The sequence below is a fragment of the Brienomyrus brachyistius genome, unplaced genomic scaffold (assembly GCF_023856365.1).
Source record: "Brienomyrus brachyistius isolate T26 unplaced genomic scaffold, BBRACH_0.4 scaffold37, whole genome shotgun sequence".
NCBI lineage: Eukaryota > Metazoa > Chordata > Actinopteri > Osteoglossiformes > Mormyridae > Brienomyrus > Brienomyrus brachyistius.
The window spans coordinates 2,487,414-2,502,476 of record NW_026042312.1 but is presented as its reverse complement, the minus strand read 5'-3'; the positions used below and the strand labels follow the sequence as shown (position 1 = coordinate 2,502,476).

At 39.5% G+C, this 15,063-nt stretch overlaps 1 protein-coding gene across 1 annotated transcript in view; it reads left to right on the top strand.

Annotated features, from left to right (window-relative positions):
* Positions 1 to 5,798, top strand: part of LOC125722196 (uncharacterized) — a 240,263-nt gene extending 234,465 nt beyond the window's left edge. The window contains exon 3 of the transcript XR_007386191.1: positions 5,768 to 5,798. The gene's annotated coding sequence lies outside the window, so the exon portion shown is untranslated. The remainder of the gene's footprint in view (positions 1 to 5,767) is intronic.
* The last annotated feature ends 9,265 nt before the right edge of the window (positions 5,799 to 15,063 follow it).

Here is a 15,063-nt window from a genome sequence, read left to right as displayed (position 1 = left end):
ATGACTGCCAGTTACTGTAAACAGTAAAGTACACGTAACTGGACATGTCTGTATTATTTTGGTTTATACTTATTAATCCATTAATTCTAACTTTTGTACTTTAAATGGACAGAGTACAGTTATTATTATTAGGAAAAGTATTGTGAGGGAACGCAAAACTATTTAGAGGAAACACAAAACAATTAAAAATATATTTTCTCACCCTGACATCTAAGGGACTCCATATACTGCAGATGATCTATAGAAAAAAATCACAAATACATCACTATCAACAAATATGTGGTTTTATTTATGATGTATGAAATCAAAATTATTGGGATGCAAAAGAAAATGGCTCTTCGCAATTTTCTTTTAAACCGTAATCATAGGCTAATTGATTAAACATAAGTATTGATTTTATTTTGAAAGACCACTTTGTTATGGAAGGCCATTTGGGACTTAACGTCTACTTTGACGCCCATGTCAACACGTCAAACAAATTACGTCTTAACACGTATATTATTTACGTGTTAAGCCATTCGGACATCTTAACACGTCTTAAAACTGCATGTTAATGTGGCCAATTTGAACCTCTAAAGACGTTTTGTACCTTTAATGCATCTATGCTATTGGTTGGCATAAACGTACACACCCCTTTTGACGTAAGGGCTATACGTATGCAGTACGTGCCCTGTACGTTGTAGTCACGTGGTCTCTATGTTCAGCCATGTGAGTCCTACGTTGTTAATACGTATAGGCAACGTATGTATTACGTGTCAAACGTGACTGTGATGTTGTTTTCAGCACAGTCCATTTGTTGGAGGGGTGAATCACGGGCTTATTTAAACTGGCAGAACAGATATGTTTAAATCTTTACAAAGTATAACTGGCAGTTTTAACATTTAATGAAACGAGCAAAAATGGTAAATCTGGCTAATACTGATGTAATTGCACTGGTGTCTTTGTGGTGAACAGTGCAGATGAGCTAAACTTATCATTTTGATCACTTTCTGTTCTGCATTAACAGCAAAAACTATATATTCAGCAAAGAAACGTATGTAGTTATTCATTTATTTGTAATAAGGAGTTTATAGTGAACAGTCATAGCAACAGTATGAATGGCATCAATAATTTAGCTGCCTTATATTTTACCGGATGTACGTCGCATAGCCATTCTAGATATCTGAAATGACAATTGTGGATAGTAAGAATGTCATTGTGGATATCTGAAATGCTCTCTTTGACTAGGAAGATAGATATCTGCAATACATATCCAGTCTAGCGATTAAATGTTAAAACGCCTTGCCATACTTTTGCATGTATTGTTCCTGTGCTGCAGTATTAAACTATTTTAAAATGCAAAATAATTATTCTGTGACTGCATTGTTATTTTTTTCCCCATGTATTTTAAACAAATCTAATAAAAAACTGTAAAAACATGGAACAGATCAGGCACTGACAGTCAATCAGCCACCTGAGGTCATTATCTAGTGACCGAGGAACATATTTCTCTTCTTGCAATGACTGTCTGCAGGGCTTCCCCTCAAAACCGATAAAGTGGTAGCACCCAATTTTAAACGTGTTAAGACGTTCAGATTGGCCGCGTTAACACGTAGTTTTAAGACGTGTTAAAACGTCCGAACGGCTTGACACGTAAATAATGTACATCATAATAATAGTTTCCTTGCACCAGTATAAAAGTAAACCAATTGATCCCTCTTGCAATAACCTGTGGTATGAAACTGAATAAAATGTATCGTATCAGTCTTGGGGAAAACCAGTGAGAATCCACTGTGAAACAGCACTGCGCAAATTCTCATGTGTTCCTAATGACAAGGGCAAGACTGGTAATCAAACTAGCCTCTCAGCAGGGGTGTTAGTGTAAAAGCAGGGCTTATTGACACAGATAATAAAGCTTGTTAGAATGCGTAACATAATTATTTAGCTGGGCCCAGAAGAGGTGAGAGCTCCCCTAGTGCCTACAGGAGTGCATTTTCCCCAAAGCAGATATAATGGATGGTGGTCTTATTGCTTTTAGACCACAACTTGGGATAGAAGAACAAATCAAATTATTTTCCTCATTTAATATTCAGATTTTAATTGGGCTTAAATTTTAGAACACAGTGTGTTCTAGGATGGTACGTTATGGATATTAGTCTCTACCACATTCTAACGCTATAAATCCGGACCTTTTCCTATGTTTGATTTGGTGGCTGCCAGGCGTTCTGAGTAGTATAGTGACTATGGTAGGCGTGTGATTCCCTATGGAATTTTTTGTTCTGTTCTGTGTGGCAAATACATATAATGCTGACATTTTTCCTGGAAGATTTGGGATTTTTCATCCCGTGTCTTAAGGTATTTCTCTCCAGCTCTAGGGAGTCTCCCCCGAAAACACCAGTCACTCACTAGCCTTACACTTATGCTTGCTGACTTATTCAACACCATGAATGGATTAACAGAAAAACAGAAACCTATTAAAAGGCTGCACCATATCATGATATGCAAATAAACATCCAGCATCATTGTTTCACAGGGAAGTACATTATTTATTGATAATTATAACCCTAACCCTTACTTCTCAGCTTGACAAACATAAGGTGCGGCGCGTGAGCATGTGAACTGGTTGAAATGCAAGTGTCTCACAGTCAATGCATAAGACTTGAGAGCCCTGACTTTACTTATATAGCCCACAACATGTTTATGATTCATAAATAAATCTGGCCAGCAAATCGATCTTTCATTTTCCATATAAAAAAAAAACGATAATGTTATCCCGCTGATAATTGCAGGTGCGTTTCACCCCCGGCACTGGCTGGAGACACAGGCAAAAGGCATACAATCTTATTGAGGTACAAAAATTATTCCATCTACTCTGCACTTCTGCATAACTTCCATCATAGTGCCAGTTTTTGCCAGATCAAATCTGCAATCAGAAAATTACTGCATACATGCCTTTATATTACGGTCAAGTCAGAGCAGTCAGAGAGTCAGAGCAGTTTCCATAGAAACAACGTAAACAAACTTTACCGTTTGAAGCACAACAAACTCTGAGTGAAAATGGCGCAGAGGTGAGTAGCTTGTTAGCTCTCCAAAATGTCTTTGAATTCTTCAACTGATGTTGTGCTACTTTGATTATTTAGCCTTTTATACTATAATGACATAGTAAATGTCTATAATACAATAAAAAACATTACATTTTTTTTAATATTACATATTTTTTAACGTCATTTAAAGTGCAGTGGTTTTTATTGCTACTGTGGTTGCTAATATTTAAATAATGACAGACTATTTGGTTAGTAAATTCATCTCAAACATGCTAGTTTAGTAGGGCTTCCCAACCTTTCGATGTCCGCGGATCGGTTTCCGTCGTAGAAAAGTGTCACGGATGGGTAAGACGGCGGTATAATTTGGGTTCCCACGCCGAGCGGCGGGAGATTGACGGTGTATACGGACATGCGGGGCTAATGGCGTATTTCCGTACATCAATACGGGCAGCTTTCTTTCCAAAACGGCGCGATCCCCTAATAAACGGGACGGCTGGCTCCTCTACCCCCGGTTGTCTGCCGCCCGGTGCAATACTCCGCGCGGACGGTACCGGAACACCGACCGGAAGTTGGGACCCCCTACTGTACAGGCTGGTAGGTAAATTGTTAAAAAAAATTTGGGCCATTACTTTCGGAGTAGGCTAGATGCTTCTAAGTTTATCATTACATCTATTTACATTGTTACACAGGATTAACACTTTCAAATATTCTTAGCTTGGTTAGTGTTAACTCAGTGCTTGGTAGTATTCATCTGGGTATTCATTTGATGTGGAGTACAGTTGTTTCGTATTTGATTCTAGTTATAATTTGGTGACATTACTGTTTAATATGCTATTGCACTTACAGTATCGTGCATTTTACAGTAGATTTTTTTTGCAATCTTGCTCGCTGTTTCTTTTATTCTTTCTTTTTTATATATGTGAACCCTGTAATTATTTATTATAATAATTATAACAATTGTATTTTCTGTATGGTTGAAGAATTTCCAGCTCTTTATTTATTTTATTATCTCTCTTAAGTGCTGGTTAATCTCTCATTTATTCCCCAGAGAGCGAATTGAGAGAGCTGATCGATGGACCAACACCCAACACTGGGAAGCCTGGAACCTGTGGGATGAAGTGATCAACTGGGGAGAAGGTGTGGAGGACTTCTCACCAGTGACACTCCCCACTGTCCAGGCTGGGGGGGTTAAGGGGGGATTGGGGGGGTCTACTGATTTGGGTAAGGGAGGGGAGAGTGTGGGAAAGGATGTACTGCTAGCCAGCACTAGTATTTCATCTCAAAGTCTTCAGAGTAATTACGGCCTTTCATCTGAAGACTGGGAAATTTATAAAACTTGCTACCTTAACAAAAAAAAGAAAGTCAGGAAGGACCGGACAAGCCGGGGGGAGGGTGAGGTAAGGGGGCAGAGTAGTGAGGAATATGTGGATGTACCAGAGTGGGGAACATTTGAGGGGAAGGCCTCCAGGGTTGTGATGGAGGGGACAGAGGCTGGTATTAGTATGATGGATATGCTAAATGGAGGTGAGGAGAATGTATGTCAGGTGGGAGTGAATGTGGAGGAGGTTAAGGGAGGAGGAGGGAAAAGTACAGGGAATGCTGTGGAATATGTGGTGTCACAAGTAGGCAGAACTTGGCTAGAACCCATCCAGGAGGAAGACCTTGAGGAAGATGAAGAAAGAGATGAGGAGCTTCAGGAAGCAGAAGACACTGATGCTGCCACAGTGGACAGTTGGCAGTGCATGGCGGCATATGTAGCCAGAATATGGCTGCAGACTTTACAGGAAGATGGACCTGAGGAAAATGAAGAAGCTGATGTGGTATTCCAGCAGGCAGAAGATGCTGATGCTACCACACTGGTCAGGTTTCAGTGTATGGTGGCATCTGAAGACAGATCACAGCTACTGACTATACCAGAACAAGGACCTGAGGAAGAGGACGAGACTGAAGTGATGAAGACAGATAAAACAAAAGAAGATGCTGATGCTGCCGAGAAGATCTACAGTGAAGAAGAAGTATCATTCCATGTGAATGCCGAAGATCTTTCTGAAGATGCTACTGAGAAGAGCCACAAGAAGAAGAAGAAGAAGAAGATGAAGTGGTGCTTCTTCTGCTGTCCCCTGCCCTTCAGAAGAAGTAGCAAGAGGCAGTAATTATAAGGTTGTGAATTCAGGTTTACAAATGACTTAAAGCAGTAATATAACTGCATTATTGACACCTTCACAATGCACTGTAATGCATCCATAAATATATTATAGACATGGGTATAAATATTGAAGAAAAAAAAGCATAACACATTATAGCCATGTTTATTATGGATTAATGGCCGATATAATGTATTATGAAGATATTTATTGTGTATATATAGATCAGAGCATTCATAATGCATTATCAAGATAGCTATAATGTGTTATGCCTTTGTATAAGTATTTACAGCCGTGTTTTTAATACTTTTATAAATGATTTATAAGGCATTAATTGGGTATTTATTTATTTATTTATTAGTTATATGACTGCTTTAAGTAAAGTTAAGTAAAGTGTTTATTTTCTTTTTCTTAGAATACCCGTGTTAGAGCCCTGCATTGGGACTGGGATCCCGCGGGACCCAACGGAAAGAGATACTGTTTAAGTGTTAATGTAGCTATAAGATACGATAGGATAAGATATGCTAAGTTAAAATATAAGATAGGCTAAGACGAAATATATTAATATAAGCTAAGTTGAAATATAATAAGATAAGATAGGTTAAGTTATATGATAAGATAGGTTAAGTTAAGATATGACAAGATTACATATCATATTTTATCTTAGCCTAAGTTAACATATGATAAGATAGGCTAAGTTAAAATATCATAAGATAGGCTAAGTTAAAATATGATGATAGGCTAAGTTAAAATATAAGATGGGTTAAGTTAACATATGATAAGGTAGGCTATGTTAAGATAAGAGATTTGCAATAAAACATATTTACTTTTCAAACTGTGTCTTTGTCATCTCTTCAGTGTTGTGTCTGTCTTTGATAATTTTGAATTGTTAATTTATATCTGAGACTCTCCTAAATGTCAATAAGCAGAGACGGAGGAATGGGAGGAAGGTACAGTTAAGTATAAATGATAAAGTATCAAAATCACAGTGTTGCCTTATTTTGACGCAGAGAAAGTAATTTCAGTGTTACTACCACATATGAGTTAATGGCTGCAAATGTTGGTGTTAGAAGTGCCGGTAAATAACGCGGCGTAAGTTTAACTCTGGTGTGTTTCTGAAAAACGCGCAGCCTTCTGCCTGCTGTCATTCGTCGCACGTGTAGGAGGCTATTCTGGTAAGTAATAGGTAAAGTTGTCATTTAACGTAATGCTAACGTGCATTACCTGTTAGTAAGTGTTTTACTATATCACACACCTTACGTCCTTTATAGTTTTAATCCGGTGCACTCTGTATCCATGCTAACTAGCTAGCTAATGTTAACATGACGCAGTACAGTCTTCCAGCTTGGGGATTCCCACCCCTGTCCGCGGCCAGTATTCCGCAGGGGGGGTTGCGGAGGTGTTGGTTGCAAATGCAAATGATCCCTTCATGTTCATGCGTTGTGTTCTAATGTGTAAATAAAAGATAACTATCAAATTCAATGTTTATGTCCTATTATACTAGATAAGACTGTAAAATAGTTTGCCCTGCATATGGATGCCATGCAGTTAGAGTATGATCAAGATAAGGTGTGAGTGTGGAAAAAAGACAAATGTAACAGTATTTGAGGGATGGAGGGATGAGAAGAGTGGGATGGAGGGAAATGTAAGGAGAAGGAGGTTCCTCGGAGCTCCGAGATGTGTTTGGCTGTAATAAATCTGGAATATAGCTATATGACATAGTTTTTGATAACACCAGCATTTATTTTTTAGGTTTGTCGATCTCCGTCAAAACAATTAGAACGAGTTCATTATGTAACTGGAACCCCTCTCACATGTAAACACAGTGACACGCTACAGCGTTGGTTTGTTGTCTGAGGCTATGATACTGACCACAAACACATTCTCAAATTTCACTGCACCAATCACAGCATACGCAGGCAGAAAAATGATCGCAAAAAACATTCAGCATTAGACTCTAAAACCGTCTGTAATGTCTGTGTTTATCCAGTGGACCATAAATTAAAATAAGCTTTCCTATTTCAGTTTCTTTCAGATGTTATAAAGTAATAAATAAACAATCATAATAATTAAACCATGTATTACTGACTATCAGACAACTTCAACAAGTTACCAAATGGATGCAAAATCAAAGATATTAATTTGCGCCTGGCACTAACCATGTACTCCTTCACAGTACTAAGCCATAGAAAGGGCCCCAATGAAACCCCTGCATTCCTGCATTGCAGATACTCTAATCTCAGCATTTATAAGATTATATTTGTACTACCTGCCAATTTTTATATTAGATGAGACTAAAAATTGAGAAATATCTATATGCAGAAGTAGTTTTTCCTGATAAGAAGGATAATATCAAGACTGTCAGCATTTACAAATCGAATTATGACACATCTGAGTAGCCCAGACTGTCCGGAAAACAAAGCCGTACAGCATATGTGGCTGACTAATGTACATACAGTGTAATAAGCTTATAATCAAATGGATTGAAAAATACTCAATAATAGACAGGATTCAAAGGGTAAATAAGGTGCATCATGTGGAAGAGAAGTTAGGTGGCGTTGGGGTGCATTGTGAGTTTCATCTGGTAGCTAGAAGGGAACAAACAGGGCTTTGGGGGGGGGGGGACTTCTCTGGGGGCTACATCGCTCTACCTTAAAAAAAAAATTATAAAAAAATAAATCTTTTCTTCTTACACTATAATGGCAGGTTTAGGACTAATACAGTACAGTCATAACCAGTGTCAAGGGTTCTATGCATCGCTACACAGAGACAAGTCCAGATATTGAGCCCAAGGCTAAAATTGTGGTTTACTTACAAGTGCACTTTGGTGGGCAGTGGGGGTGTTTGTCCTTCTCTGCTCACATTTTCCCTTCTTATCCTGTCTTCTCCTCCGCAGCCCTTCCTCCTTCTCTCTGTTGCTCCTATATTCCCTCCCCTCCAGTCATCTATGTTCTCCTTCCTCTGTGGTCTCTCCTCTTCTCCCATTCTTCAGTTATACTGTCTTCTCCGCTCTCCCTGTATCCCTCCTGTCTTCTGGTCCTGTCGTCTTTTCTCCAGTCATCCCCTGCTTCTCAGTCATCTCTGCATCTTTTCTCTCATTTGTTTGCTTATTCTTTGATTGTTTGTGTTATTCGTTAACTCACCACCCCATGCTGGATGAGTCTTGATGTTTTTTGTTCTTTTTGAAGTTAGGCTTCTTCCTTCATTTTTGTGCCATATCTTCTGCCCTCTTCTGGTTGCGGCAGTGCATGACACGGCTGGAAAAATAGGGTTTATTACAACACACACATCAAAACCAAAAGGATCAGGATGGATCCAAAATAAACTGCAAATGACCAGGAATGAACTAAATGATGGAATAAACACAACTAGAGAACTATATACATACATACAACATACAGCTATAATGAACCATCAAAGAACAGAAGCAGAACAGGCACTTAAATATACAGCTAACAAGACACAGTGCAGGACAGTGAGAATCATAACCAATAACAAGGACTGAGGGCAACCTAGGAATAGGCGTTACAGTTAAACAGTACTGGTGAAATCAAAGTGGCCTTTCAGCCACATGGTCAGCTCTGCATCGCCCTCTACTGTTTGCATTAGAAGCTGCTTGAAATTCCCACTCTCCTTACCAACACCTCGAAAAGGCAGGCCTTGCCGTGCCAAGTACTTAACTTCAGAAGATTTTTCCTCACTTGCTGCTGCTCTTTCCAGCTCATCTGAAGGTTGAATATTAACAGGATTGATCTTCTGAATCCATGTCATCAGTGCTAATCTGTGGCACTGCCTGTCTTTATGTGCACTGAATTTCCCCAGTGCCTTTTCCAGTTTCACATGCCAGTCTTCACAAGAGCTGAATGTGTCTTTCATGCCAGTTTAGACATTTGTGTTACAAATTATTTTGCACAGTAGAAACAAAGAACCCCCCTTAAGACGAGGGGGGGCTGTAAGGGAGCCCAGTGTGATCTTTAAACCATTTCTCCTGAAAGCAGGGTCTCCTGTTTGATAGACGTGACATTTACATTTGGCTGATTTGGTGAAGGTCCAAGCTCCTCCCCCCTCCTCCCTAATACACCTTCATCTTCACCTGCCTGTCTGCTCTCTCTCTCTCTCTCTTTCTCTCTCTCTCTCTGCCATTGACTCACACTCAGTCTCCCTGATTAAATGCTGTATCTGAAATACACACCACAGGCCAAACTAAGAAGCATATTAAACTAACATCAGGATCAGGCTGCTGTGACGTCATTATTCACTCTTAACCATCAATATTTGCTCCTTTTCTCACTCCCCTCCCTGTCGCCTGCATTCTCTGCCGTCAGCAGCCTCTTGCTGTCTCTCCCTCTTCATCTTTACTCTCAGCACAGCAGAGTTTACATGAAAGCTGTTATCAGTTAACAAGTGGTGTTTCTTGGCATGATGCTTAGGAATGGATTTCTAAGGATTTGTTACCTGAATGGGATGATTAATATATGAAGAACCTTTGACTCACATACTGTATACGTCTATCATCTGACTGGCACTAATTATCTCACTGTCTCTACTTACTTTCCTGCTTTTCTGTGGTTGCCCAAAACCTCACGATTGTCACACTTCCTCTTCATGATGACAAGCTACTCACTGTGAATAAAAGCTGACTGTAATAAAACTATTTGCATTTAAATCACACATTAATAACGCAAAATACCTTAAGTAAGCAAGTATAGCTTTCTACAGTAATGGAATATAAAATTAATTAAACCTATTACTGTCTACAAAATAACACATTCAGCACTATATCAGACTTTACATCAGCTTTCTGACCATTATAAATATACCTGAGTGAGCACCGTTGTTAGTTTCTAGGAGAATGTGCAGTTAATAACATTTCCAGGTAATTTAACCAGCGTAACTGCACATGAGGCAATTATTATAATTATAAACGTAGTAGGGGTAGGGGGCGCTATAGAGCGAAAGGGTGACTACGCCACTCTGTAACTGTCGCTAAGACGGTTATTTTATAATCACCTTTTGCTGGTTTGATTTAATGTAGAATGTATACTGTGAAATGTATGCCAGTGCCCTCTGCTGACTATTTAATTGATCCGTGTTAACCTTTGAATACATGGTCATGTGACGGAATAGGGTAGGAGTAAATGCATGCTGGGAGATTCATGGAGTCAACTTGTGGTTTGTCGGCTTGTCACGGCAGGATCTGTAATAACTCCTAAGCATTTGGTCAGAAGGCGCACACGGTAATTTATATTTATTGTATTTACTTGTTGTCTTGTATTGAAAAGTGGAATTGCAGGGATGTATGAGCCGCTGTTTAGCGGTAATATCATGGATCTTTTAGAATGTCTTGTAAGATTAAATGTAATGCAGGAATTTAATAATATGTTTATTTTATAGTTTTTCACGGTGTCTAGAAGAATAAAGACGGAATAAACTTCAACATCTGTCAGGCGTATGTTTTCTGTACCAGATGAAGAAGTTTGGGAGCTGTTATATCTTCTATAGTAAAGGTAACCTTACAGTAAATGACGTCTGCTGTCATCTGACGCTATATAGAAAATGAAATTAAATAAGATTAAATTTACCTTCTGCGAGGGGCAACCTAATATAATGATATATATAATAATTATAATATAATATAATTATAATATAATAATACACTGCTGTCTGTCTGCCATAAAATAAATAAAAGGGGGAATTGGAATTGCATATGACTATGGAGATTTTTACTAATTCACATAAGGGACAGCATAAAGGGTTGTTTAATTCAGTATCAGAGGAATTCATATATTTGTGTGATTATGATAATCACACTATTATAACTTGATAGTACATCTCTTGAATTGAACTAATTACAGTGTCATGTATAACACTGCACTTTTTAATACATTGTTTAGCAGAACAGACTGCAAAACTGTAGTCTCAATGGAAAGCTGGATGAAATTCCTAGGGTGGCGTAGTCAGCTGTCCACTGAGTCTACAGTTTTGTAGTTCGGTCTGTCACAGTCTGGCGCAGTTGGCAGGATCATCGTCCTGAGAGCAGAGACGCGTGTTCAGTGTGAATGACTCTTCGGTTGTTTTTCTATTTTTAATTACCTTTTTATTCCTATCCATGTCTTTTTTTCCTTTTGTATGCTTATTATTTAGCCAGTACAGCTGTTTTTATTGTAGTCGAAAACAACAGTGACTGGCAAATCCCTTGGTTCCCGGTTCCACTCCATCTGTCCTCTGGTGGTCCCCTTGAGCTGTGGACCCCTTTCCAGTGTTCTGCAGCCTGATCCTCCTGAGCCGCACGGAAGCGGAAGTTGGCAAAGTGAGACGCGGCAGTAGGCCTATGCATGCAATTGACTGGAGTATGGAGAGTAAAGCCTTTCGTTTTGTTTAATAAAAGTTGTCCTTGTATTTTCTCATATGCGAGAACATCACGACTGCCACTGCACTTGTTGATGTGTAAGTGTGCCCTATTCAAACAATAAAGAGAAACTACATGCAGCACTGAAAAACTATTCCACGGCCAAAAAAAATGTAAACATTCTTTCTATATCAGAAGCTAGTCTCTGACTGAAATTTCTATAAATCTTTATATAAACTGATAGCAATTAACCTAAGAGTGCATGCTTGGATTTTAGTATCTGCATGTACTGTGGAACTAAAAAGAATCATAATCAACATATATAATTACGTAAATGAAAAACAAATACGTTGCATTTTCCTTAATAGTTTTGCAAAAGACTTTGGGAGTGACCACAGCCAAAATAACAAACAAAATCCCCAACTATCAAGTGCGACCCACAGCTAATCTCACCTAAGTGCAAAAGAAAAGGAAACCAAAAGACAAACACTCCACCTCACTCTCTGACCAAATAAACAGAATCCAACACACACTTGCAAAACAAAATAGCAGTCACTCCCTATGCAGCAATACAATCACACATACATAACTTACACACAAGTCAAAGCAACAAGGGGGCTAGTGAAGACGTAAACCAAAGAAAACCAAGCGGGGAGACAGCAAGCGAAACTGAGGTCGCGGGGGGGACCGGAGCCTGTCCTTGGAACAACAGGCGTAGGCAGGAACCAACCCTGGGCAGGAGTCAACACTCTGCAGGGCGCAAACACTCACAACTCAGATTTGCCAATTAACCTACCCTGCGCACTTTTGGACTGTGGGAGGAAACCGGAGCCCCAGGTGGAAGTCTTTCCCCATTCACCAGATTATATTGCCAGAAGACTGAAAATTAGATATCAAATACTAGAGTGACATAAAAACAAAAAACAAGTTTGCTTGTAATGAGACGCAAAACAGAAGATTATCTCTTTTTATATTTTGAGAAAACATTTTAACATTTATCCAACCGGTCAAATGGTTTAATACTTCATACAGCAGCATTTATAAACTCATTCCTCAGCCCACCAGACAGCTCCACGTTTTTGCTCTGTCCCAGATCCCTGCATGCATGAACCAAACAGTCACCTTTTACTGCTGTGCTGAGAGCTTGGACAGAGCAAAACTGTGGATCTTTGCAGTGGGGTCCAAGGACTGGGTTGAGAAACCCTGGCATAGAGGAGACTGCAGTGAGAGCCAAGAAAAAAAGAGATTAGAGAGGAAGGTAAAATGCTTCCATTAGCATGGCAAATAAGCTGCAAGTACAGACCCTGTGCTTCCATTACAAACAAAAAGCCTGTATGACCCTCCTAAACACACGTCAAGTCAGATTAACTTAACCAGGGTAAATAAGCATAAAACTTGGCAAAGACTAGACTATGAAAAGGGAAGGTGAACATCATACTTACAAGAACTTCTGCTAAAGCAAATGGACAAACCCCTTTTAACTGAATCAAGTTACTTTAAAAAATTAATAATCCAAAAATAAATCAATAAAAATTAAGAAAAACACAATCATGCTTTGAACTAATACTGCAGTCAGTCCTAAATGTTCCCATGACATTCTTTTCGTCACGATGCACACTCGGTACATACTGGTTGAAAACCATTTATAATCCTTCATGTACCAGTCTATGATGGAGCACCCCAACCTGGGCCGCCCATCCAACATGGCAGATTTCTGCCCCCTGGCCCCGGAGACTAGCAGACTAACCTCAGGAAACAGGGAACCAGGGGGACATGGGCCGCTGACTGGATGGGCGGCTCCAGAATGAGGTGAAGCAGAAGGTAGACTCCACAGCAGAGGACCGAGGAATGTAGACCAAAACCAGGGAACCTGAAGTGGCAAGAACACAAACCAGGACAGACATATAAAACCAAAGCAAACGCATCAGTGGCACAGCCCACCAGCTTGTGAAAGATGGCTACCTGGCATCATGAATCCCTTAATCAAAAACCTTTGTGATGGCAACTTTGTCACCCAGGACTGATCCCTTCTAAAGACCTCAAGTTTCAATGCAAGGTTTCCGAAATGTTTTGAAACATCAGTCCATGTGACTGCTGTGGTATTGTTCCAGGCAGGGAAAACAACTTAGGAGAAAATTTCCGTGCATGTTGGGTGTTTGTGGTACTGTTGGGCTGAGGGGGTAATTGAGTGACTATTAACCTTTGAAATCCAATTATATTATTTAAACAGGTTAGTAGTTAGACAGTGTGATTTAGATGAGGATAAGGATGTTTTATTGTCATTACAAAACGTGTTCTACATGAAGGGAACAAAATGAGGCACTCAGATCCGGTGTATTAGCAATAATAAAATAAAAATAAAATCGAAAGAACAATACAATGAATAATATGGCAACAATTAAAATAAAACAGAATAAAGACATTAAGATAAATTCCATTAGGAGAATTTAACCAAGGATGTAAAATGAGCAGGTGTGAGTGTAGCAGAGATTACTGAGGTCTGTGTGTAATAAAGTATATGTGACACTGGCTGAGGAAGCAGCAACGTGTGTGTGTGCAAAGTCACAGTAATAACCTGCAGCACTGAGGGATCTATTGCAGCGAAGCCCTGACATGTAACACTGGTGATGAATGGCAGTGTTAGATATAGGTATATTGAGGTACATATAATTATAGTAGGTGTAGGATCAAGGCCTGGATTAGATTTACATACAGGGAAAATCTAGGTTACACATACACACACAGGATACATATAAATTTAAATTTAGGGGCAGTGTGTAGCTCGGTGGGCTTTAAGGAAACACAGACTACACATGGAACAGCAATGACTGAGCTGGGGAACACAGTGAGGGCAGGCATATTTATACACAGCACACTAATCAGCAACAAAACAGGGGTACAGGGTTAGGATGGAGAACTATAATGGGATACAGGAGAATTAGGAGGGTTACAAAGGGCCAGCAGCGACCCCTGCTGGCATGAGTGGGAGGAGACATGAAAAAATAAGAGATTACAGGTCATGACAGGAGCACCAAGCACAGCAACAGTGGGGTCATGCTCAATTATCACACCACATATATGAGAAAACATTATGAAAATCTGTTCCCAAAAATTGTTCAAACATCAGCATGACCGAAACATACGACTGGTTGTATCTAGGCTACACTGGCACTGACAGCAGAGTGTAACAAATTACCAGCTACGACATATATCTGATGATTCAGAAGAAAGACAAGTTGAAGAAACAAAGTGGTTAATTGACTATTGTATAATAATCAAATAATTTCATAATCATGTAATACATAATATGTCATGATGGGAAGAGGGACAATCCAAGGGCAGCCTTGTGGTTTTTATTGCTGAACCAAAAGACATGAATAGAACCCAAGAGGAGGAGGAGAGCACAAATAGGAGGGAGGGAGGAAGGAATAAGCAGGAGGAGTCGGGGAGAACCTACTAACACGGGGAGCAGAGAGGGGTCCTCCTCCTTTTTGGGTGAAACTAATTGCTTGTGACATGGTAAGAGGCAACTTCTTTCTTGAGAGAA